The sequence below is a fragment of the Coloeus monedula genome, assembly GCF_965178545.1.
Source record: "Coloeus monedula genome assembly, chromosome: 10".
Lineage (NCBI taxonomy): Eukaryota > Metazoa > Chordata > Aves > Passeriformes > Corvidae > Coloeus > Coloeus monedula.
In genome coordinates this window covers 25,323,316-25,349,038 of record NC_138790.1, presented here as the reverse complement: position 1 = coordinate 25,349,038, position 25,723 = coordinate 25,323,316, and the positions used below count along the sequence as shown (strand labels likewise).

At 44.4% G+C, this 25,723-nt stretch overlaps 1 pseudogene across 1 annotated transcript; it reads left to right on the top strand.

Annotated features, from left to right (window-relative positions):
- Window positions 1–2: 2 nt before the first annotated feature.
- Window positions 3–23,389, top strand: LOC309576760 (lysosomal amino acid transporter 1 homolog; annotated as a pseudogene). Its single transcript has 9 exons — window positions 3–21; window positions 13,835–13,851; window positions 15,305–15,359; window positions 18,110–18,237; window positions 19,451–19,558; window positions 19,860–19,950; window positions 21,226–21,350; window positions 22,189–22,285; window positions 23,180–23,389. The product of its transcript is annotated as a lysosomal amino acid transporter 1 homolog (transcript).
- Window positions 23,390–25,723: the final 2,334 nt, after the last annotated feature.

Here is a 25,723-nt window from a genome sequence, read left to right as displayed (position 1 = left end):
CCATGGGCACGGAGCGCTCAGGTGGGGACAAAATGGGAACAATCCTGGCCAGGAGCAATCAGTTTAATATGAAGGATCAATCTGGGCTGTATTTCAAGGCTTCCTTGGCCCCAGTCTAAAAGAAAACAATAACAAATAGAAAGAAGAAAAATTAGCAAATGCATTGATTGACGTATTCCAGTTCAGCAGAGATTTTTAAATGGGTGTGAAAGCATCAGACAGGACCCCCTGACCCAGGGACAGCCTTAAGCACATTCATGAACTGTGTGAATTTTTACCTTCCAACACTAAATAGCTTAAAATTAGATTAAAAAATACATAATAAGTGAACCCAAGGTTTTCTTCCTTTCAGTGCATGTTACCTGGGCAGGCTGGTGACTGGACCAGCTGATGAGGGCTGCAAACCCCTTTCCCTGGTCAGGAGTTGAGCTCGAGCAGGAAGGTGAAGCCTCTTCCTTTGTTTTCTGGGTTGTTGTGTCTTGACTCCAGAAAAACGTTATTGGCAAGATTGAGAAGAAAACGAGTTTTGTTTTGAAAAAAACATCACTTTTGTTGCCAAAATGATCCCTGGGGCCTTTTCAACTCATGTAAAGCAAAGCCTTGGCTGAAGTTAAACCCTGCACTTCTCCTTGGCTGGGGAATGGAGCAGAGGCTGAGCCAGGCAGGGCCAGGGTCACACATTGGGAAGTGTCCCACACTTGAGTCCTAAAACTCTGCTTAGAGTTAGGTCCCATGTGGATTCACTCTGGGTGTCAGCTCCTCTGGATTCTTCTCTTGATTTGACACACAAAGCCACAAATTACATCACTTCTAATTACTATTTGAGATAAGGAGAATCCTTAATCCCCATTGCTCTATTTCGTGCTGTTTTGCAGGGGGAAAAAAAGTCAAACATAGCCACAGAATGACAACGTTAAGGAGTTGGGAGGGACCTTAAAGCCCATCCAATCCCAATCCCCTGCCATGGGCAGGGCCACCTCCCACTAGCCCAGGTTGCCCGAGGCCTTATCCAGCCTGGCTTTGAATACTGCCAGGGTTGGGGCATCCACAGAAGGGGCAAAACCAATGCAAAACACTGAGAACCTCCTGGAAGCAAGTCCCTGAAAGAATCTCTACTTGAATAGACAGTACATTGCACTTGACAATGCCACAAGACAGGGCTGTTTTAATTTCCCCAGCTCTATCAACACCATTATTCCACAGGACTCCCAATTTCATCAGGCAGAGGCAGGAAGGAGCTAAGCTTGCAAACCCCAAGGCACACAAGGCACAAATCACCCACCACTGAAGCACAGGGATGGTGTGAGCTCAGATACCCCACAGCCTACTCACACTCAGCCATTGCCAAGTTCAAAACTAAAAGTTCAAAAAGCTCCAGATTTTTTTACCTGCTCGGGATTGCCCCAGGCCATCCTCAGGGATGGGCACAGGTGCTCCGGGGACAAAGCCTGCCCCTTTTCTCCTCTCCCCCCGAGCAGCATCCAGGGGCACAGGCAGCAGCAAGCCGGGAGGCAGGCAGGGATCCTGGAGCTGTTAATTGCGGTGCCACGGGGAAGGCATCCCAGGAATGCAGACTAAAGCAGCCTAAAAGTTACCCACGGCTCCGTCAGGTGACTGAAGGAACCCAAATGCAGGGAGGCCTTATCTCTGAATGAGCTGCTCTGTTTCCAGGGAAAAATACAAAGCCTGCTCCACTTGAGGGCAGTTGTTTTTAATAGAGGAAACAGAACTCTCTGTGTTAGTGGAAAGCTATCCTTCCCTGGGAAGGAGGGGAAAAAGCCCTCAGTAAGCTCCCACTGTTTGAAAGAAAGAGAACAAGTGAACAGCCTTGCTGGAGAGGAGATTTCCTGGCCAAAGGAATAAATGCTGTCGTTCTGTAGCCTTTACATGAGCACAAAAGAGCGTCTGAGGTTTGCTTCGGCTTTTAACATGACCCTCAGGAGCAGCACAACAAAATGTGCCCAACATAATGTAGGAAAGTGCTCCAGGAAGGAAGGTCCATTGAGCCCTCCCTTGGATCAGCTGCTCTGAAACACAGCAGCCCGTTCTGCAGTAGCTGGGCTTCATCATCCTCCTGCATCCCTTCCAGCTCAGGATATTCCCTGATCCTTGGCCCGTTGCAAATGATCCTCCCTCCCCTGGGTGTGCTCGTGCAGAGGAGTTTCTCAGAGAGGTCCTGAGCTCTACCTGAACAGACAATTTTATGTGAGTTTTATAGACAACACTCAGGATAACGCAGAAAAACATTTAGTTATTTATTGTGAGCTCTTTGAAATGGAATCATAGCAAATCCTCTTAATGCTTACATTGTGTAACAGTGCTGGAAATGCTTTCCTTGCATCAGCATTAAAGAGAATTGTTCCTTAAGCATTTCCTTGCTCACTACAAGATTTGCTGTTGATAGGCAGCAAGCACTGGGCAAGAGGGAAAACAAATCACATCTTATAAGATGTCATTTTAAAGGCTTTTTTTTTTTTTTTAAATGGTCAGGTTGGGCAATAGAATTGCTTTGGATTATAGTTCCTGAGGCATCTCATCCCCTTGAGCCTACATCACCTCGACTCCACACCACCCCTCAGTTTTCTCACTCACTATATTTGTGTCCCATGTACTGAAGGAATGGAAAAGGCAAAGGGTTTTGCCAAAGTCTGTCCATCCTGCCTGGACCCCCCCCAGAACTGCATCTGAGGGGACTCACAGCAGGAATCCACACCTTTCCTAGGCCAAAAACATGGGGAACAAAGCAGGAACTCCAGCGCTTGTAACGAGCTTCAAGTCATCGTTATGCAGGAAAAAAGCCTCGGCTTATAACACAAACCACTTCCACTGGTTCTGGTGCAGTCCCACATTAATTCCAAGGTTTGATCTGATTTTCAACACCTCATTTCCCTTTTCATGCCAAGCTGAAAGAGCCACCCTTTCCCTGGGACCTTGAAGCTGTTCCCCTCCAAGGTGAGTCTCTCCACTTGCTGCAGGCACAGCATTCTTACCAAAGCTCCTTATCAGAAGCAATCAGAATAAAAGCCAGCCTGACAGGTTTCAGAGCTTGAAGCTACTGAATTGGTCTGTTTGCAAAATAATTCCCCCAATAATAGAAGATTAACAATAAAAATTCCATGTAAAAGGGCAGTTGGACCTACAGGCATCCAAAAGCCAATTGAACTTGAGCTGAAAGGCTGAGCCTTGCAGTTCATCAGGAGCTCAGCTTCTGCAGAATGACATTAGAAGGACAAGAAAAAAAAAAATCTTTTAAACCAAAGAGGAAGGGAGAAGATTTATATATATATATATATTTACAGTGAAGGAAATTCTGCAAGAAAATAATTTCCTTAACTTCCAAAAGACTTGGAATGTAAATCCAGCTGCTTGATTTTCTGGGTGTTATCCCACTGAAAACAGAAACACAGCATTCAAAGAATTGTGCAATAACATTTTTTACCTACCTCTGTGCTACACAACACGCAGCAGGAAAGCCTTCTGTTTAAGAGAACTGTTTAAGAACTTTTAGGGAACGCTGTTTAAGAACTTTTAGGGAACTCAGGCCACTGCAGTTCATGTTAAGTGAATCTTTACAGGATTTTCTGGTTTCTCCCTTGCTGGAGCTGCAGCAAGGACAGGGACACTCCCAACCCAACCCAGCCCAGCCCGGGCTACCAAGGGAATCCCATTAATTACCAGAGCCCCCCCTCCTCTGTGACACCCAGTTTGCCATGGGCACCACACCTGGTTCTCCTCAGATGCTGCAGCACAGCTCCCACATGGAATTTCTCATTCCCCACAGAAGGGCTGAGCCACCACAGGTGCCAAAGCTCTTTGATAAACACAAGGCCATGCTCATTTTCTGAACTTGTCAAAAATCCAAAAGGTATGGAACGAGCATCTGGTTCAAAGATGTGACTTAGAGTGTCCAGTAAATTACAGGGGAGAGGAAAGTGATCTGGGAATTTCTGGGAATTCCCTTGAACTGGAGAGGCTTGTGTTAGAGAACTGGGAGGTGTGGCTTTACCATGGTCATCTGGGGCACGACACAGCCCAGAGCTTTGAGTAACCTTAAAAAGGAAACAAAACTCCATTTCCTTACCTTGCAGCCATGCTGCCATGCCTAACACATGGATTACGCAGAGTGCTTTGGATGCCTCGGATGAAAGGCACTGGAGGAAAACAAGGAAAATAGTGTTAGTGATTCTTTGCCTTTCCAGACTGTAAAATGCCCCTCAGGACACCTCCAGGAATGATTGGCTTTCACCAAACAGGGTTTGATCATCATTTGGGCTCTTAAAGGTGGGGGAGAGCAGCTCTGCTGCAGCTCTGGGGCCGATGTTATTCACACACACATGCAGTGGACAGAGCAGGTTTGGACTTCCATGCTCTGGGGATAGATGTTTGCAACTGGGGATAGATGTTTGCAACTGGGGATAGATGTTTGCAACTGGGGATAGATGTTTGCAACTGGGGATAGATGTTTGCAACTGGGGATAGATGTTTGCAACAACTGTATATTTACTTTTATGTTCCTTTTCCATGAATAGCAGGAGGATTACAATCACCTTCAAAGAAAACTTTGAATTTCAGGTAGAATTTCCTTCTGTTGAAATTCCTCTTCCCCATCTTACAAGAAGAACTTTTGTGGAATTTCAGTCTCAAAGAGCTACAGAAGTTTGCAATATTGCCAAGACTGCTGGATACTTCCTTCCCCCCTGTACCCACCCAGGGTAAAAAAAAAAAAAAGCCTGGATACATTTTCCAAGAACATCTACATATGCAATTCATGGATGGAATATTACAAGAGATTTCAGAGAGTCTTCCCCCTCTGTGTTGCACTAATAACAATTTATTTTATTTTTATGCTTGGAAAGCATTTGCTCCCTAAAACAGAGCATTCTTTCAAAACTTGGAAATAAAGTCCTCACATTTTTCAGTGAAAGAAAAGGATTAAAGATTATATTGAGAGAGCATCATTTTCACACAGGATGAATAGACTACAGCAGTTCCCATGGGATCAGCTGCATATATTTAAAATCTTCCCACAAGACAACCATTGTTTCCTACAAGCCTCTCTCTTTTTTTCTGTCAGGACAGGTTTCCACACTTCACATCCCTTGAAATCCCATGGATGCTGAGCTGGACCAGATGATGAAACAATAAATTAAGAAGTCTGTCAAATTAGGCTGGGGTTAAAACTGGTTTTTACTAATAAAACACCTTGCTGCAGTGCTGGGAGCTGACCTGCTCTCAGCATCCAGCTCTTGTACCCAAGGAACCTGTGTCCCTGTGGAGGCCACTGCAGGACCATCAGGAATTACAGAGCCTTTTAAGAGATCTCTCCCACCAGAATTCCAGGGCTGTGCCACTGCCCACAGCCTGCAGGCAGTTCAGGGTCCTGCCAGATGTGAGAATGTTCTCCCCTGTGATGAACTGGTTTAATCAGCAGGTTTGATGGGTCAGAAGCAGCTTGAGGTGAACCAGATCTCACACAACTCCAAGGCAACTTTGGCTGCACAACCCATGCAGAGCCCACTGCTACAGAGGGGTAAGAATGTACTTAAGAACTTGCCAGGTTCTGCTGCTGCAAACAGACAGCTTGATCAATTTTTTATATAAATAAATTACTTGATAATCTGGGTGCTGTCAAGACAGTTCTCTCTGATTTTCAGTCTATAAGAAACCATATTTGGCTGCTGTTTCAGCACACACTGATGCTTTGTGTAACACTTCATAAGACTTAGCATTTTTAACATCAGTAAGGCAGATTTGTAAGAATTCCATGTTTAAATGTCCCCATAATATTAAAATATTAGGCTAAACTCAACACAGTGCTAAGATGGAATAAATTGCTTCATAACAAACACCAATTCCATCACTGTCACAATGATGCTGTCAAAAGCTGCTCATTTGCAAGGGTTGCTTAACAAGCTTTTACATCTGTGACTTATTTTCAAGACTGCAGTGATGTTACAGAAAAAGAATTTGGTTTAAAATTTTACAAGGCGAATAATGTGAATTTCTATCTAAAGAGAGTGAAGGAGGAAATGGGGCAGAGCATGAGGGACCACAGGGTTGGAATACAGGAACCCTGTCATGAAAAATGCCACTCTGGAAGGGAAAATTGGACTGGAGCAGTAAATAAATGCAAAAATCATTGAACCTCAAAGTCTCCTGAAACAGCAGTCACCAGACAAGAACTGAATGTCCTGAAGTTCCTCCCAGGTACCTGGCAATCCACCCCAGTGTCTCTCCAGCTCGTGATTTAATAGGAGCAGCAGCTCCCCAGTCTGCCAGAGCTCCCCTAAAGCAAGGCTTTAATTCTGCAGCCCAGGCACAAAGTGCCCCCTGAGCACGGCGAGGGGAAGGAAACAGCTGAGCCCCAGGAGGATCCAGGAGTGCTGCAGGTGCATGTCCCACACACAGACACTGCTTTTTTCCTTCCCTGGCACTTCCAGCCAGCTCACACCACTTCTCACGGGCATCACTGTAATACATTTCTACATCTAATAAGTACAGCTCCTGCAGTCCGAGAAAACCAGCAACAGCCACACCATTAACAACTACATTGCCTCCAAAACCTCCTCCATTATTTAACACTCAGCTCTGCTCCTCAACTCCTCTCCTCACAGTAATTTATTCATTATTCAAACTGGTACATGAACACATATTTAAGTTATTCATACCTCTCAGAAGCGAGACCTCAGAAAAACATGAATAATTGATGGCAAATTGGCGCTCTTTAGAGGAATTCGGATCGGCTCCATCCCAGCTGCCGGTGCCCCTTCCATCCCCCTGGCTCTGGTATGTGAGTGAGGCTGCTGGCGGGTGCTCAGCCCTGTCAACCCAACCGTACAGTCTGTTCAGTTACCCTGGAGTTGTCATGTGGAATCAAGCAAACAAATATCTTCTCTCCCTTTGCCCCGACTCCGGCGCTGGAAAACACATCAGGAATAATTCCTCACCCAGCTTAACTTGGGCAGCAGCTTGAGTGAAAATGCTCCCAGCTCGATATGGAATTTGAATTAGTTAAAAGGATTTATCAACAGCCAGTGGTTACATTCAGTTAATTAATAACCTGCTTAAGAGTAACAAGGAAATCGCAGAAGTTAATATTACTTATGGGGCCTCTTCTCAGAGGCTGGAGCCTGTCAGTGCCTCTGGAGGAGCTTTAGCCAAAAGGAAAGTCAAGGGAGAGCAGGACACCGAGGAAATGCAGCCTTTCAGCTGACACTTGTGGCATCTCACCAACTCCTGAGCTTCAGCCAGCCCTTCCAAAGGGAGCTGCCCAGGTGGGACCCGTGCCCAGGACGTACCTGAGCACCTCCAGAGCCTGGCAGCTGCAACAGAAATGGTTCCCAAAGCATTCCAGAGGCATTCCACACACACACCTGATCCTTCCACATTAAGCATGTCCATACTCTTCCCCTTAACCTCCCTCTGATAAATGCATTCCAGATTCCCACCAAGTCAAGCTTAACTAAAACCTACCCTACAGGCCAACCCCATGGATCCAAGCCAGGCTGTGTCCTCCTCTCCTGGGAGAGCACAGGAGCAAACCCCCACTGGGAGTGTCCCAGCAAGGACGTTTTTCTAATAACAGCCAAAGAAATAGCAAAGGAACCAACTGGGAACAGCCAAGTGTAAGGTCAAGCACCCTTGGGCAGCTGCTGGGAGAAAGGAAAGCCTGTTTGCCCAAAGATAATGAGTAGAAACATTTGTACGACTCTTGTTAGGGCTTTTGCAACACTGAAGGAGTTTATAAATTATAGTTTTTAAAATAAACCTGCTCCCCAGAATCCACATTCAGTCATACAGGTCCTTGATTTTGATGGCAATTCCTCCTAATGGCTTTTTTGCTCCTGTTCATTGCACACAGCCTGGGCAATCAAATACAAAATTAATGGGGGGTGAACACAATTCTTTTAACGATGTTAAAGTTGTTGTTGTTTTTTAAGGGAAATGCAATTGTATGTTCCCTGCATCTTCCTTTTAGCTCAGGAAGGACATGAAGAACACAGCTGGCTTCTCTCCCACTCCTCTGAGACTGTAAAAAAGCTTGTGAGATGATGGCAGAACAGAAATATTCTTATCCTGAAAATAATTTTTATAAAGAGATTTTAATACAATAAATTTCACAGCACAGGGTGGTCTGACTAGGAGAGCACAGACAGGGGGTTGGATTTTATTTCTGCATCTGATAACTACTTTATTCATGGTACAGCAGGAATTCAGAGGTTCCTTTGCTCACTAGGAACCTAGTTTTGATTTCTAATAGCAACGAAAATCACCCAGAGATCACAGATTCCCCATCCCTGGAAGAGTTCAAGGCGAGGCTGGATTTGGCTGGGAGCAGCCTGGGATAGTGGAAGGTGCTCATGACAGGGGGTGGAACAAGATGAGCTTTACAGTCTTTGCTGTAACAATAGGACAAACCAAGATATTGTGGCAATAAAGCAAAAAGGTTCATACACATCTTTCACCAGCTGAAAAAAAAAAAAGAATTTACTTTATGAAAATAGGTTTTCCCCCCATCCTGGAAAAAAATAAATTGGTTTTAATGTTTATTATAACAGCTACAGTGAATGACGCCCTTTTTCAGCAAAGCCCTGAAAATATTTATTTTGTTGGACTTTTAAAAACAAACATCTTGTTAGGGAAGAGACAGGCTATTGTTCTCCCTCCAACTAATTGGGGAAAAGCAACAGAATATTCCATATTCATTACATTTCACCAAAACGAGTCATGTTACCTTCCACCCAGACAAAATATTTTAATTTTAATAATGACAATGCTGACAGCTACAATACCATCTTGCAGAAGTTTGCTTGTAAATAATTAACAATTGTTGTATAATGACAGAGGGGGGGTTGATAGCTCTATTAAGTTCACAGTCAGGCTGGAGTCTCTTTAATTTCGGGTTTTTGTAAGAACCCACTCCCCTCCCAACATGAAAGGCTAATGGCAAAAATCATGTTTATGTCCCTGCAGCCTGTCCTGACACCAAAATCCTGTTGTACGCCAGGAATCAGCCATGGAAAACCAGGGAGAATTGTGCAGGACTCACACATCACACCTCCAAAGCGTTTCAGTTTGGCTAATAATTGTCTGGGTTTGAGGCTGAAATCCAGGATAGGATAAATAATGATTTTCAAATCTTGCTCTGCACTGGGGTGGCCTCGGCAGGGGACAGATCCAGGACAGGGCACCACCTATTAATGGCCTTTAAATATGTGCACTCCAAGGCTGGCCAAACAGGACACCCTTGAATGTTCCCCTAATCCATTCATTTTTAAAATCAGGCAACATTCCCCTGATTCTGATGGAACCAGCCAGGGCACAAACATCTTTAGGACAGTGTAAAGGTTTCCCTTGTAAGCAAGGTCTTTATCCCACACCCTAAACATCACTAATGCACAGCCAATTCACATCTTTTACAGACATATCAGGAATTTCATCCAAGAATTTTGTAGAACTGGATGCTATATTTCCTCTATCATAACAGGAGATACACAGTTTGGGGTTGATTTTTCTTCTCTTCAGAAAATACATCTTGGTCTTTCCATCCCAGAGAGGATGAAGTATTTAACTCTAAAAAATACCAGAGCTTCTCAAAAACCCACTGAAATTAATGGAGAGATTCTCATTGTCCCTACAAGGATCTGAAGTCCTTTATCCTCCCAGGAAGTATTTTGTGCTTTTACCTTATGCTGCCCCAGATAGAAAAGGAGATAATGCCACAGACTTTTATGAAGAAGGGAACAAGAAGCATTTCTGGGCCATGTGTTTGACTAGCAGTAGCCCAAGATTCAGTGTATTTGCACAGTTTTATACACTAAGTGCATTATTCAGGATTGTAACCACAGCCAAATAAGAAGTGTTACCGCCAACTTCATATTTCAATCAAATTTTGTATTTATTGCTAAAGCTGTTTTAGAGTCATAGAACATGGAATAAGTTAGGCTGAAGTGCAATCTTAAAGCTCATCCAGTGCCACCCTTGCCATGGGCAGGGACACATTCCACTATCCCAGGCTGCTCCAACCTGGCCTTAGACACTCCCAGGGATGGGAAATCCACAGCCTCTCTGGGCAACAATTCTGATTTTTTTCCATACCAAGTCTTGCTTATTTCTCCAGTTACTGTGTATCAGGCACAGTCACAGCTCCTGCCAAAATTAAAAGAGGTTCTCCCTGAATAAAACTCTGGGGTTATGACCCAGGTCCGGGAGGAGCCAGCCCCTGCCCAGCCCTGGCACTGCTGTTCAGGGAGGTTCGCAGGTGGGTATTGCCTCGTACAACGCTCAGAGCTCATTAACAGCTGCCCTTCTCCAAAGACTCATCTACATCACAAACCCAACACCTGCTGCGCCATCGTGGTGATAAAGTTTATCACAAACAGGGAAACTTTGCATCCTCATTTCTTTATAACCACTGCAGGTTCAGACATGTCTCCAAAATACTCACAAGCAACAAAAAAAGTCACCTCAGCCTCTCTTTGGACAAACCCAAATGCACCCAGCCTCATTTTTACATCCCCACACACATTCACATCTCAGGTAACATTTTCATCAGCCACCTGCATCATTTTCCCACTGAACCGCGTATTTTATTACTTCAGGCATCTCCTTCCACTGGCTTTGCTTTCCACGGACAGAGGGCTTCCTTAATTGAGCTGCATAGTTTATGAACTGTGCTAATTGAGCTGCATAACTCCGCTGCCGCCGGGGTTTCAGACCCTGAGCCCGACCCAATATCGAGTGCTGGGTCGGTGCCACTGGAGCCGCAGCTCTGCAAGGTGAGGAGCCCTTTCGCAGCTCCGCTGCACTTTTCACTCTAACATTGCTGTAGGGTTTGGCTACTTGCTAATGCCCCAAGGGGGCAAAAGCCGCATTCGGCTCGCACAGGTTCTTTTTTTTAAGGAGAGCCACAACAAGTGAACGAAGCTGCTGCTGACAGCCCAAGGAACCCTCGTGTTCTGTCCCCGAGAGCAGCAGCGAGGAAAACTTACCCAGGAGAGCAAAGGCAGCTACTCCCACACAGAGGAAAACCCGCCTGACTACAAAGACTGCTCCAACCACGCTGCCAGGTCCTAGTTAGGAGCCAGAAGCCTTTAAAAGGGTCCTGGAAGCAGGAAGGAGGAGCGGTATTGATAAGTAACCGTGAGGACGTGCTGTTCCCAGCTGCCCCCAGTTAAGAGCTCAGCAATCAGGGCAGAGACACCGCGTCTGGAGCCAGGGCTGGTTCCGCACGGCATCCAGCTGCTTCTCACCCTAATTAAGTCTATAGGCTAACAGGGATTATTAATATTAATCACCCAGCCTCTGAAGCTGCTAATGAAACCAGATAATCCATAGCAGTGAAAATTAACACAGGGATTTGTGCTGAGTTACACAGGAGAGAAGCGGTGCGTGCTCCGCAAGGTGCTCACACCTTGCTTGTGCACAGGTTCCCCCTCTGGCTGCGGAGAGATGCCTCACTAAAAACCCTAAAACATCTGCCCAGATGCTTAATAAGCTTTCCATCGTTAATGCTGCACCTCAGAGGGCTTTGAAAGGGGAACACGCTGCCACCAGCACCTCATTTCACAATGGCAGCAGGGCTAAGCAGCAGCAGTTACTTGGGAGCTTAAGGAAAGCAGGCAGGGAAAATAGAAGAGAGGTAGCACCTCACGGGAAAAGTGATTTAAATTAATTAATATTAGCACTGATGTGGAAGTGGCTTGGCAGGCAAAGTTTTGTTCACTAGATTTATAGAAGGAAGTCTTTGTATAAATAAATGAGCATGAAACTGTAGGAATGCTGGATTGGAACATCCTCGAGGTTACCAAACCTGTTGAGGCAAGAGCTGTCAGGTCTAGGCTCACCTGATGTTTGTCCTGATGTTGCTTCCCTAAGCAAAGCTTTTCAACACTCCACAATTAGGAAATTACTCATTAGCCAGAGACTTTTCTGTGCTCCATTAGGAACAGAGGACACCAGATCACTGGTTTGTCCTGGTGTTTGGATTAATGACTGATTGCTCTCTCAAACGTCTCCTTTTGAACAAACATCTCTTTCTTTTCATCTCTTTCTCACTCTCCTCATGTTGTCCCATCCTTATCCTGAGCCATTCTCACAAAGTTTTCATTTCCTCAGTTTCTCTTTGGTTTTGGGGGGTTTTATTAGTTTGGGTTTGTTTGTGGGGTGGTTGTTTTGGGGTTTTTTGGGTGGTATCACTGTATCTGTTTTGTTTTTCCTACAACATCCTCCCTAATCTGAGAACCTCTTGCTCGAGAAACCAATTCCCTGAATTTTCAACACATTTCGCAGAGAAACCATTTTTCTCTCATAACTTCAAAATTTAACCAATAGTTCCTGTGAAATAAAACAAGATCTGATCCTTTGTGTCCAAAATGTGGTTCCTGGCTTTTCCCCAGCAGGTCTGAATTTATCAAATCGTGAGGTGTACACATTGCATTAAAACCAAGTAATAGAAAATTCAGTGTTCACCTTTCAAGTCCAACTCGGTAGGAAACCGATTCAATTTTGCTGTCAATTACGTTAGGGAGAAATAGGAGAAAATAGAAAAAAAATCAGATTAATGCATTCTGAGATAAATGGTATTTCAGATAAGTTTAATCTTACTTTTGAGAGGTGCAAACTTATCACGTGTATCTACATGGAGGAGTCTGGAAGGCTGAACACCAAAACTGTTCCACCCTCATCTAACTGCATTAGGGTTTCCTTTTTGTCAGCAGGACTCACGGGACAGGACGAGGATTTCAGCTGGGGCCTGAAATTCCAGATCCAGTTTAACTGACTTTAACCATAAAGGCAATTTTCTCCTAATCAGGAGTTGGATTGGCCCTTTAGTCTCCCTTGTCAGGCTGTAAATAGATGTTCCCCTCTCTCCTCGGGAGGACAAGGATTAAAGGAAGACAACAGGGAAAAGAGATGGAAACCCACAGGAACTGGGGGTGGAAACCATGAAGTTCAGAGATGTTTTTAGGAGGCACCAGATCTCAGTTCAGCAGATTCTTCATAGGAGTAACAGTTCATCTTTTTAATTATTCAATGTCCCATCTCTTAGAATGGGATTTTGGAGGTGCCTGCAGTGATCATCAAGTCCAAGCCCAGCAGGGTGGTCAGGGCCACCTCCAGCTGGATTTTGAGCCATTTTCATGGCTCTCCCCTGGATTCAGTGCGTCCCTGTCCTTCTTGTACTGAGCTGTTTGTCTTTTAGAAGTGAAGTGCATTTATCTCCTCTCATCAACAGAAAACTCCTTCCTGAATGTCTTCAAATCCCTCTGATGAATATCACTAACATTATTTCACCTGTAAAATGATAAAATCTACTTCAATTTTCCACTCTAACAGTGCCTTCACCCAGCCTACATTTTGCTCCCAGAAAAGGGTTAATGTCACGCATATACACACACCAAGGGGTTTTATCTTTTAATAGCAAGGCAACAAAGAAATTCACTTAATGACAAGTTCTTGGACTGATGCATTATTCATTTTGTTATGTGACAGCAGAACAAAATTGTAGCCATAAATATATAATGTTATACACCACTTTTAATGCCGTTTACATTTATGGAGTAATTGGCTGTCTTCCATATTATCCTCTCTTCAGTCACTTCTTTTTTAAGGGAGTGTCATGAAATGCAGCTCGTGACATCCAAGATGTGTTTATTCAAGAACAGGGACAGCAACAAGCCTGGATAAACCTAGGAATCTCAACCTCTGTTTCTGAAAGCTTTTTTTAGTCTCTGGAAGGCTTCTGGAGGTATCTTTACAGTGTTTTTCTACATATAAATTACTTTTTTTGCTTATTCCCCCCTATGATTAACATGGGTTTTTAAATATTCAGGAACAAAAGGCGAGAAGGTGAGAAAGAGGAGCTGTGAGCAAGGCTACAGCACAGATCCAAAGGAAACAGGGATTCAGGCTGGTAGGACAGTGTGCTTGTATGAAGGGCCCATCCAGGAGCTCCCCTCCTACAGCCACAGAATCCTGGAGTGCTTGGGATGGAGGGGACACCTTCCACTCCAGCCTGGTCTTCTGCACATAACAAAACCTATTCCTTCCACAGGCCTGCCTCTAACACTGTTACAAATCCTCCTGCTTTTTCCCATCCCCAACAGATGAGTGTCATGGACATAACAGGGAATTTCACTGAGCCAGACAAATGCAGCTCCACTGCCAAAACCAACACTGAATCATTGCCTGAGCAGCAATTAAACTGGAACAATGCAGATACCCAGAGCCTGCCTTTAATCATTCTCCCAGCCCTGTGTTAATTAGCTAGGCTGCAGCAACCACTGACATGATGAGCCTGTATGAGAATAAAAAGTAAAACTCTATTAAAAATTCAGTAAATTATACAGCACTCTTCCCTATCAAAATATTCTAAAATATTCATGTCCGGCTTTCCAGGACCTAAAGAGGGCTTGCAAAGAGGCTGGAGGGGCACTTTTCACAAGGGCCTGGAGTGATAGGACAAGGGGGAATGGCCTTGAGCAGAAGGTGGGCAGGGTTAGATGGGATATTAGGGAAAAATCCTTCCCTGCGAGGGTGGGCAGGCCCTGGCACAGGGTGCCCAGAGCAGCTGGGGCTGCCCCTGGATCCCTGGCAGTGCCCAAGGCCAGGCTGGACATTGGGGCTGGGAGCAGCCTGGGACAGTGGGAGGTGTCCCTGCCCATGGCAGGGGTGGGATGGGATGAGCTTTAAGCTCCTTCCAACCCAAACCATTCTATGGTTCTAAAATGGCAAAAATCCCTACAAAGATCCCAGGATTGTTAATTGGAATTCTTTGTATTGTGGTCTTTCTCGATCAGATTAAAATGTGTTTAGGCGAGCAGGTGGGTGCCGGTGCCGCAGCGGGAAGGTCTCCTGATGCTCTTGCACTTCCAGCAGGTCAGGGGGTGTTCCTGCCCCTCTGCCCAGCTTTGAGAGGCACCTCTGGACCCTGGGAGCAGATGACCCGCTGCGGGCCCTTCCAGCCTTCCCCAGGCTGGGATTCAGGGATCAAACCCCAGGCTCGCGGGGTGTTTGGGCTGAAGGGCCCCAGAGCCGCTGCGCTCCCGGCGGCTCCCGGCCCTCAGGCGGGCTGAGGCCGCAGCGCCGCCCGCCCGCCCGCAGGGGGCGCCCCGGGCCCGCGCTCTGAGGCGATGGCGGCGGGCGGGCAGGGAAGGGGAGGGAGGGGAGGGCAGGGAAGGGGAGGGGCGGCGGGCATCGTGCTGCTCGGGGCATCCCGGCTGTCCCGGGCATCCCAGCTATCCCGCTTTTCCCGCTCATCCCGGTCATCCCGGTGCTCCCCTGTCTCCCTCCCCGCCCGCAGGGTTTCCCTCGAGGCGAGCCCGCCGGATCCCGGAGCAGCAACCGCAGCCCTCCAGGTCGGTGCCGGCCCCGCTCGGGCCCGTGTCCCTCGCTCCCGGTGCCCGGGGCCTCTCCCGACGCCGTTCCCGGTTGTTATTGCCGTGTCCTGCCTCCCCCGATCCCGTGGCTCCCCCGAGGACCGCCGGCGCTGCCCGGCTCCGCAGGGAAAAGGGGAACAGCAGCCCCGGCACCCCCGTTCCCGCAGGGATGCGGCTCCCCGGGGTGGGATGCTGGGCTCTCCTGAAAGGCGCTTCCTTCAGTTTTGTTGTTTGGTTTATTATTGTTAATAAGACCATAAAATCATAGAGCACAGACGCAAAGAACCCGGACTGGTTTGGGTTCGAAGGGAGCTTAAAGCTCATCCCGTTCCAGCACTGCCATGGACACGGACACCTTCCACTATCCCAGGTGAAGGTAAACTGGGATTGTTCTCTGGGAACTGGCCTTGGTTCCCAGGTGAAATCTGGCCAACCAGAATTCACAACCAGTAGTGTCTAAAATGCTTTCAGAGAACAGTTTAAGCCAAAATCCAGTGACCAGGTTAATACTGGGACATGCTTGCAGAAGCCCTGGTTACTCCATAGCCCAGCTCCACCTTTTCCTTCCCTAGCAGGAATTAAATGATGAACACTGTACAAATGAATCCCTTTTGGGGTTTGAGCTGTTTGTAACCGCAGTTTAAAGAACTTGCACATCAGCCAAACACACATCTGACACCCTCATACATCACTTGCAGTTCTGGTTATTTGACATCCGGAGCACAGGGATGTTCACAGCAGCTGGAGAGGCAGAGGAGCTGTGGCAAATCTCCCAAATTCCAGGGAAAACTTGCTTTTTCTTGTCTGCACTGAGAGGCTTTTCCTAAGCAAGTGGATTTCACTTCTAAACCATTGTCTGTTTCTGTTTACTTAGTCCAGAGTAAGATATTAAATGAGAAGAAGTGTCCAAACAAGAGGCTCAGGTTACTGATTCCTTATTCCTAAATGTCTTGGACCACAACAGTTTTATTTGTAGCTGGAGAAGCACTAAACCTTTGCAGAAAGGGATGATGCCAAGGATCCAAGTTCACACCTTCCCTGGAACTTTTCCAAATGGAAGTAACCAGTATTTGGGCAGCAATCTAAGAAAGAATATGAGATTACAGGCAAAGAATTGTTATAGGAACATAAACCATTTTTAATATAATTTTATTATTTGGGGGTTGGAACTGGATGATCTTTAAGGTCCCTTCCAACCCAAATCATTCCATGCTTTTCTCATCACTGACAACTTCAATACTACAGGAAGCAAAGAAATGTTCTGGCAGTCTCCCTATCCTCTTTTCATGTGGAATTCCTGGGTTTGCTCTTCCTGGGACAGGATATTTTGCCAGGGATTTAAGAAGAGTAGCAATTTTTGTAATACCAAAATTATAGTCTTAGGGACTGGCAACACAAATATTCTGCTGCATCAGTATTGAATAATAACAACCCAAAAAATCAGATTTAAATACCATGTCCCATTTTAGTGAGTCTGCTCAGCTGCACAGTGCCAGAATGGGATAAAAATTACTTGAAATACTACTGGCAACATTTTTTTTTAACTTTAAAAGTTATTTTCAAAGATGGCTACAAAGTCTAATAACTTCCCCAGTATAAGCAGAATAAACTGAATATATCCTCCAGGCTCAGGTGATTTCTCAGTGTATAAATGTATGCTGTATTTTTACTGTTTAATTGGTTTAGGTCCAATGATGACAGTTCTCTGGAGAGGCAGCCAGTTCCTGCAGGAAACTTGTTCCAGCATTTAAAGCCACAAAAACCTGAAGTCTCGTGGAAAGAAAAAGGAGTTTCTGGCCAACGAGCAAAGTAAGTCCCAATTTTACAGAGAATGATGCTCTGTGAAAACGAACTTGGAATCTTTTTCAAGAATTGAATAGTTTGATGCATCATGATGGCATCATTTGAGGAATTTTGGGGGCAGGATCACCCTGCATTTGCCTTCTGCAAGTTTTTTATGCTTCCCATGTTTCCTGTGGCGTGTTAAATAACACAAACTGTGTGACACTGTGTTGAGTCACTGATTAGGCTGGGTGGATTTTAGTAGACTCTGAAGCTCACCTGGAATCTGAGTCATAAATTACTTGTTATTCATAGCATTATCTTCAAATTAATTGCATGGAACCAACAAATAGATAAATATTTTATATAAGCATGTTTTGTAAGAGTGAGTAGCGTGTTCAGAATCTGGGTGAGCACCTCTAAGAAAAGTACTGTCACTTTATTAGCATCACATTGAACATGAAAAATCAGAATTTGGGTCTTAAATTCCAATAAGTTCCTTGGTTTAACTTATCCGGTAGCAGATTTCTGCTCCCTCAGTGTCACTGACGGCCTCATCCAACACAGCTCAGACTAAAATGCTGCAGTGATACATTTGGAGTGTTACATATTGGATCCACAAAGTATTTTTCTTTCTTGGAAGTCCAACTCGTGTCTGTAATCAGTGAATAGGAACGAGCATTGTGTGGGTAATGCCTCATTCACAGTGGCTGTATTTATCCCCTGGAATTTGGCAGGTTTCTGTAGGAGATTGGGGCTGACTGGGAGCTGCTGCATCTGTCTGGATGCACAGGGCTTTGCACAGAGGATGTTCAGCATCCATAACTGGATTTGGGGATTTGCACGGGCTGGGAATGGAGGCAGGAAACAACTTCTGGGGTTGGATCTCCATCCAGGAGTGGTGGCTCCTCAGCTGCATGCACACACTCTCAGTATCTGCCCAGCAGAGAACAGGAGATGGTGCAGGAATGGAGCGCCCTGGATTTGGCACCTCCTGGAAGAATGTGCCAGGGCTGTGTGGGAGTGCTGGAGCGTTGTCACAGGGCTCATTTCCATTGTCTGCTTGCTGCTTGCTGCACTCCCCTAAGTTGAAAGTCTTAATCAGTTCTCAGACTCAAACATGAGTAATCTTGCCTGAAGCCTTTTGCAAAAGCTGCCTTTTTTCTTTTTTTTTTTTAATTTTATCTTGGATATGTTCCTCTATCTGCATAATACAGATAGAATAATATGCCAGAGAAAGAAGCATGTTGTTCATGTTTGCAAAAATATTTGGTGGTTGACAAATGAGCTTGATGTACTGTGCTGTTGTACTGACTTGACACTAATCTCTGCCACTTAGAGCAAATGAGAATAAATCACCTTTCCTCTCTTATCTTCTCCACCCTGAGTTGTGTGTGCACTTGCAGCACAAGCTGGCTCAAGGTTTATATAAATCCCATGCTCTCCCACCAGTCCTGTCCTGCCAATTCAGTTTGGGTTGGGAAAAGGTCAGGAGCAGCACTGGAGTTGGCACTTGCACAGTGCTGAATCACTTTGTCACTGGGTTCAGGTTTCAGACATGCAGGTAGGAGATGACAAAGGAAAAGTGGGAATGATCTCAGCAGCTAAAAATGCCTGGAAAAAAATGGGATTGACTCCAAAGTCTGTCCCTATAAGGGGGATATAATTTACTGACCTGGTAAAAGGGCTGTGGAAATCAAGTGAAATAAAACCATGCTTGCTCAGCTGTTGAGCTGCAGAAATGTGAGCTGAAATATTAATTGGAGAGGGGCTTTACGTTAAAACTGTCATGTTTGTGAGCATGGAATTCAGCAAGATATGTCCAGTGGGTGCAGGTTTGGGACTGCTCCCTAGTCCTCACTGTCAGTCACAGCTCTCCAATTAATAGGCTTACGTGGAGTTGTGAGCCCTGCTGTGTTAAACAACAGAGGGTTTTCTTATCTCAGTAACTGAAAGGCTGGTATTTACAGCAGGTGAGTGTCAAATGCTTGTGATGTAGTTCTGGTCACAACAAAATGGTGTTTCAGTGCAGGTCACTAAAGGGAGCACGAGGCAGTGAGGAACTTGTGGTTTGTGCCTTTGTCACTTGGGGTAGGACTGGCTGAGCTGTGGTGATGCCAAGTTCTTCCAAAGGTGAGGGGGGGATTGCTGTGGGAGGTCCCTGTGGCTGCAGCTTTCATCTTTCTTTATTTTGAAAAAAACTTCTGAGTTATTAAACCTTGTTCTGCTTACACTGTTTTATGATTCCTTCTGGAATTTGTTCCAGTCAAATTCACATGTCCTGCCAGAGTGGGAGAGTGGAGCAAGCACTGTCCTGAGCATTCCTGCTGTGCTGGGTGGCTGGAGACCTGACCAGTTTCCTAGGCTGCTTTTTAACAAACCAGTTGCCAGTCCAGGTGATCTGTTAATATTCCTGCTTTTTCACTTATCCTTTTAGAACTGTCCCTTTAGACTCTGGGATAACCTAACATTGCTCAGCCAAATACACACTGGGAGAGAGAAGAGTTTTGTATTCAGTTCACTGATCTGCCATCTATAAACCAAGTCATAATTGCACAAATATTTACACTGATGTTTATTTCTGGCAGTGATTTGGTGTTTGTCATTCACATTGTGATTGTGAAGCAGCATTTCCGTGCAGTTGAGGTATTTCAAACTATTTGCCTACTGAACAAGCAAATGTCTCTTCTCTTTCAGATTGTCACTGCTGCTTTTTATGTGAACAAGGATCTAATTATGATTTCACAATTTGTTTACTGTAAGCTCAAGAATCAGAAGGTGACAAAAGGTAAGTTTTTACAGCAATTAAAATGTTCTCCATGATGTAGTACAGACTTTACTGAGAGATTTTCCTACAGCATTTAATTTTTTTTTTTTTTCCAGAGGGATCAAAAAATAGAGTGTACAAATTCTGGAGTTCTGGGACCTGTTGCCTCCTGTTTTCCCTATTGCCTCCCGTTTTCCCTTCCTTCTTGCTTCTGACCCACACACATCTGTGAATATTTTCCATGGAGTACTTTCAGTTGATACAGACATAAAAAATGCAATAGGTTTGTGGAATCTGGTTCCATATTTTAACCAATTCCATGGTTTTTGTGGAAATATGTGGGAGTTGAAACCCAGCCTTATTTCTTTGTGGAGTTCAGTTGGTTTCCTCCCCGTTGATTGAAACTGGGCTTTATTTGCTTATAGCATAAAATATGTTGACATCTTCATGTGTCCTGTTTCAATATCTGCATTTAAAAACACATATTCCAGGGAATGAAATTATTGGAGTTGTACTTGAGAAAATCCTGGCAGTGGTTGGAATGTTCAGCCTGCCCATGGACTACTGTTTTGTCTGAAATGGAAGACAGCTCTCTTCATATTGTATCAAATCAAAACCATTAACTCATCAATTTAAAAAAAAATGTGAAAGAAAATCCATGGTACAGCAGAGGTAACAAAAAGCTGAAGTAAACCAGATGCCTCCCCACAGACTAAATAGGGATAAAGCAGATTCAATATGGAACTGATAATAAACTTGGAGATAGGGCAGTGCTGAGGGATTTCCTTCCTGCTGCCTCCTCTGGGAACAGACCCAGGCTTTGGTGCACTGAGCTGCCACTGCCTGGTCCACCATGATAGAGTCATCAATATCTTAGTGAGATTTTACTCATTCACATTTCAAATATCCTTGCTTTTGCAGGTTTTAATCAAGATGTGTGGAAAAAAGTTGCATTCTATTCTACTCAGCAGTTTTGTTTATTAGCTGTTATTTAATCATAAATTATAAAGTATAATATATAATTATAATGTAAGAGAGAAGGTAAGAATGAACATTTCCTCTCAGTAGCAATGTCCACCAAGGGGTTCCCCAGCAGTACTGCTACAATCAGTACTACAACAGTGAGCAGGGGTGGGCACAGAGCCCAGAAAAAAGAGGTGAAACTTCCACTGCTGCCAAGAAAAAGAGACATGAAATTCTACCTTTACATTTGCATATTTGTACTGCAAACAGAAAGTGACCTCAAATCAACAGCAGATGTTATTTTTCAGCTAATTTGTTTGTGTGTCATTCCAGGCAGTCCCAGCCTGAGGAATTTGGGCACAGCCTGGATTGTGGGGTGTGGAGCTCTGAGGGTCACTGCCCTCTGTCAGCTGCTCCTCGGGAACCAGGAACATAGTCCAGCAATCCCGAGGAATAATGTAAGTTCTTACCTGTTTGCATTAAAAAAAAAAAAAAATCCCACTCAGAAGTGTCTTGAAAAGTTTGTGTGCTTTAAAGAAACCTGGAGGATTTTTTAACAAGGATGTAGAAATCATGTGTGTGAAGGTTTTTCCCACACATCCCAAAATAAAGAAGTTACAGAATTGCTTCTTTCACCAGCATCCTGGGCTTGTTGTGTCCTTTGGGTCCCGAGGATGTGTTGCTCTGAACTAACAGAACACCAATGTTGTGTCTGTGCCTGTGGGAAATGCTGTAAACATCCACGTGGAGACCACCAAAAATCAATAAAAGTGGAAAATCACCATTGTACCTGCTGCTGTCAGTCCAGCAGGGAAGTTCACAGCCTATTCCAGCAGCTTCATGGCCTTCCTACTAATGCCAGGGAAATAATTGTAATCCAGCAACATGGCCCAGCAGGGAAGCAGCTTATTTTCAAAACACAGCCAGAGTGAGAAAACCAGCAACTCTTAAACTGTGAAAAATGAGTATTTTGCTTTCTCCAGACAGGATGATTCATTTTTTTTCGTGGCTGGAGCTGCAGTTTTTAGTTTTGGTTTGAGTTATTGTGCCCAGGCTTTTTGAGCAGGAGGACTGGATTGATATCAGTGTCATATCCCAAAGCCTGGCACCAGTTTTGATCTGCATTGTTGTGAGATGAAGATTAAACCCTTCCTAGCCCTCTTTGGTCATCTGAAGAGCTGCACTGCACTGCTTGAAAGGAGTTCTGTCCACAAACTCAGCCTGTGGACTCCCAGTTTAATCCTCTAAAATGCCTCAGAGCATTCTTGCCAAAATCCATGTGCTTTTCTTTTCCAGGACTCTCCTGATATGATTGAAATGTCAGGCTTCATTTGTGGCATGTGTGTCCTGTGTGTTTTACCTGGGCAGCAGATTCCCTCAGTTCCATAAAAATGTGAGTGAGTTTTTGGCACTTGTTTATTTAACTTTCTGTTCCTTCCAGTGTTGGATTCTCCCTCACACTGAGCCCTCCTCAACTCAAACCCCCACTTCGCTTTTGCGACTGAAAAAAATGGAGTTTTTTTCCCATTCAGAGAATGCCAATGAGAATTTTGGAAAATGCTGGTCTTTGATTGCTGGAAAAAAGATTGATTGGCAGGGGAAGAGGAAGGAATTATTTACAGCTGGATTTATCAGCGGAAATCTGCTTTGTATGATTGTTGTCGTGAGCAAGTGGCATCCTCCCTTTTCTGTCTCCAAACTATTCCATCATGGGAATAAAAGTTAGAATTAGTTTTAAATCTTAGCCCCTTTTCACCAAGGTACCATTACTTTTCCCCCCAGCCTCTTCACTATCAGTATATTTTAAAAAACCCAACAAGCACATCAAAAGAGTAGAAGGCTTTACTTTGTCAGTTACATGCAGAAATTTTAATTCATTATGGAAGTGACTAATTAATTTCTAAGCCTGTTCATATTCCCTCTCTACCTGGAACGTCACAATATTTTCAAAAAGATCTACTAAATACACTGCTACAGCAACAGATTCCTTAAAAACTAGTTACCATTTGGAAGCAGATTATCCCTGCTGTTTGCACTCCCACAAAAATGGCATTAACCAGAGACCTAAGGACTGTAACAGTTCCTGAATTTTCAGTGGTTTGTGCTGAAACTCAGAAATTCAGAGCCCCAGGAAGACAGGGACAAGAATGACTGAAAGTTTTTTTAATGTGTTCTATCACAAAATGCCCAAATTATCTCTAACTGCGTACTGTGCGGTACATTTTAACATTTCTTTGTATTTATAAAACTGTTATTTTTTTGATTTGTGTATAAAATTTGTATTTAGTTCCAGAGAAGATGCACAGAAGGTACCTTTTTCCTGCTCTTTGCCTTGGCCATGATGGGAAACTGCACCTGTGTACTGAGCCTTGTTCTAAAGGTGCCAAAACCCGAATCCTCCCAGGCTCTCTGCTTTGTTCACCACCTTTCATGGCCTGTTGGGAGCTTTGGGGTTTTGTTCCTTGACATTTTTGTATCATTCTCCCATTACAGCTAAAGATTCTCAGGACAGGCTTGTTAATAAAGAGATCAGAAATAAAGTGGATTTTTTTAAATCACATTTTTTCTAACCTGATAATAAAATCTTCTTGCTGAATGATAATTTGTACCTTTTCTATAATGATAATTCTTACAAGAATAGCAAGTCTATAGAAAATATAAACATTAAATCTGCTTTGAACAGGTTAATTTATAACTTGGAGACAATAAAAATTGGGAGGGGTTGCACATCATGCTGGGGTGATTTTATATTTAATATATTCATGCCCAGTGTAGTAGTTATTGTTAGTCATGCTCTTTCTAGGTGGAGCACTGGCATTTTGTGCTCAAGAAATTAAAGGCAAAATGTTTGGAGAAACTTCTCTACCTTGGCTTTAAACCTGGTAAACAGGGATGGGTTGGGACTGTGCACTACAGTCACCTGTCTTGTTACCAGAGCTTGGATTTGCACTTAAAGGAGCATAAAAAGGAGATTTTAGGATTTTTTTTCTGCAGGAAGAATTGAAGGTTTGTGTGTGACAACATCTTGGAGCTTAACTCCATGAACTGGAGCCATAAACCAGGATGGAACGAGGAGAGATTTCAGGCATTTTATGTTAATCCATTCCAGATTAAAAGCAAGTTCTTCACCAGCTTTACCTGGAGCTCTTCCAGAAGTTATGATTCCCAGGCATCAGTGTTGTCTTTCTGATTAAAGGAATTTCAAAAGGCTCTGCAATCAGAGCAGTGACCAGACAGCCCTGGCCTCGGGATGGGCCCTGAAATTCCAGTGTCATTCCAACCCCTGGTTGTGGATTGGGTAAAACGTGCATCATGGAACACAATCCCCCACTAAGGTGGGCAGGCTGAACTGTGGGTCCTGGCCTGTTCTGAAACAAATTCTGGTTTTATCTTTTATCGGACAATGCATTCTGTGAGCAGATTGTGGGATCCAGGGCTTAGTCCATGAACTAAGTCCTGACTTTCTTATGCTCCAGCCCCCAGCTGGAAACATAAACCAGGCAGTATTTATTTACCCAAAAACCTCTTGAACTTGATCTTGATGACCCTCACAGTACGTTCTGTACAGATTTGCAGATGCTTTCCTGTGATAGACTCTGAAAATCGACTTTTCATTGCCCCCAAAGCTCCCCCTCTCCATTCCCTGCCCCGGGATTGCAGTGCCAGCCTGCACATGGCATTAATTCCTGGGTTCTGGGCTTGATTAGGGTCTGAATCCAATCTTGTTAATAGTCCTCCAGTTCAAATTGTATTGGAAACAGATGCTTCCAAATCAGGTTGAGGAGCTTACAGGAATCTGGTCAAGTACATAGTGTTGGTTGGGAATGGATGAAGTATTCATAATCAAGAGAAAACAAAAGCAGACCTCCTGCTTGGAGAGCCCTGAAGGTAAGGAAGGCACTGCTTTTAAAAACAGCTTCACTGATGCCTCTTGCCAAGCATGAAAATAAAGATCTGACAAATTTACCCATCACTTTAGTCCAGAAACCAAAAGACGGGCTCACCTGGGTCTTGGAAAACAGGAATTAACCCCAAAAGTCCTAATTTCTAAGAGGGAGGTGTTTCATCATTGCTATTTGTGTAACAGTCTGTTTTGAGGAGAAATTGCCTAATTCTGGTCGACTTTATTCCTGATTGTGTCCAGAGTTTCATTAGATGGAAAATAAACCCTCATTTCTCAAGGTCCAAGGCAGGATTAAGAGTTCACTCACTCTGTGTCTGCTGCACTATTCCTGTGCTTCCATCTGACACGGCTGGCACGGACTAATTCTGGAAACAAATGGGCTCTGCTCGTGGCTGGAGCAGCAGCTCCAGTGCAGGATTCCCCTGGAGCCGTTTCAGCCTGGTTTAACAGGATCACATCACGCTCATCCCAGTGCTTTGGTGGCTGCAGTTAAAGGTGTGTGGTTGCACAAGAAGCCAGTTATTCCCATGGTTATGGCAGTGTCCAGTTGTCTGTAAAGCATGAGTTGTCCTCCTGTTCCTTTGGAAAGGAGTTTCATCACTGCACATTTGAATTATAAATTGGACATCATTTCCTTTTCCAGTCAGTGTTTCCTCCCACTTTGCCGTGGGAGGTGGTTGGGCTTCCTCGAGATACTCTGGGTCTTGTCAGAGATGTGAAATCCAGGTGTGGATTTTATTAGAGCTTTATGTTCTATGCACGACTGTTTAATGTTTCCCTTATACACAGGGCTGCAGTCCTACATGTTTCAAAGTCCTAAATCAGTCCTGCCCTTGCTCCTGGAGCAGCACCATCCTGAAGTTTCTAACAGCCTGAATCCTGTGAAAATTTTTCTGGAAAGCTTCATCCTTTCCTCTTATTTCCTAC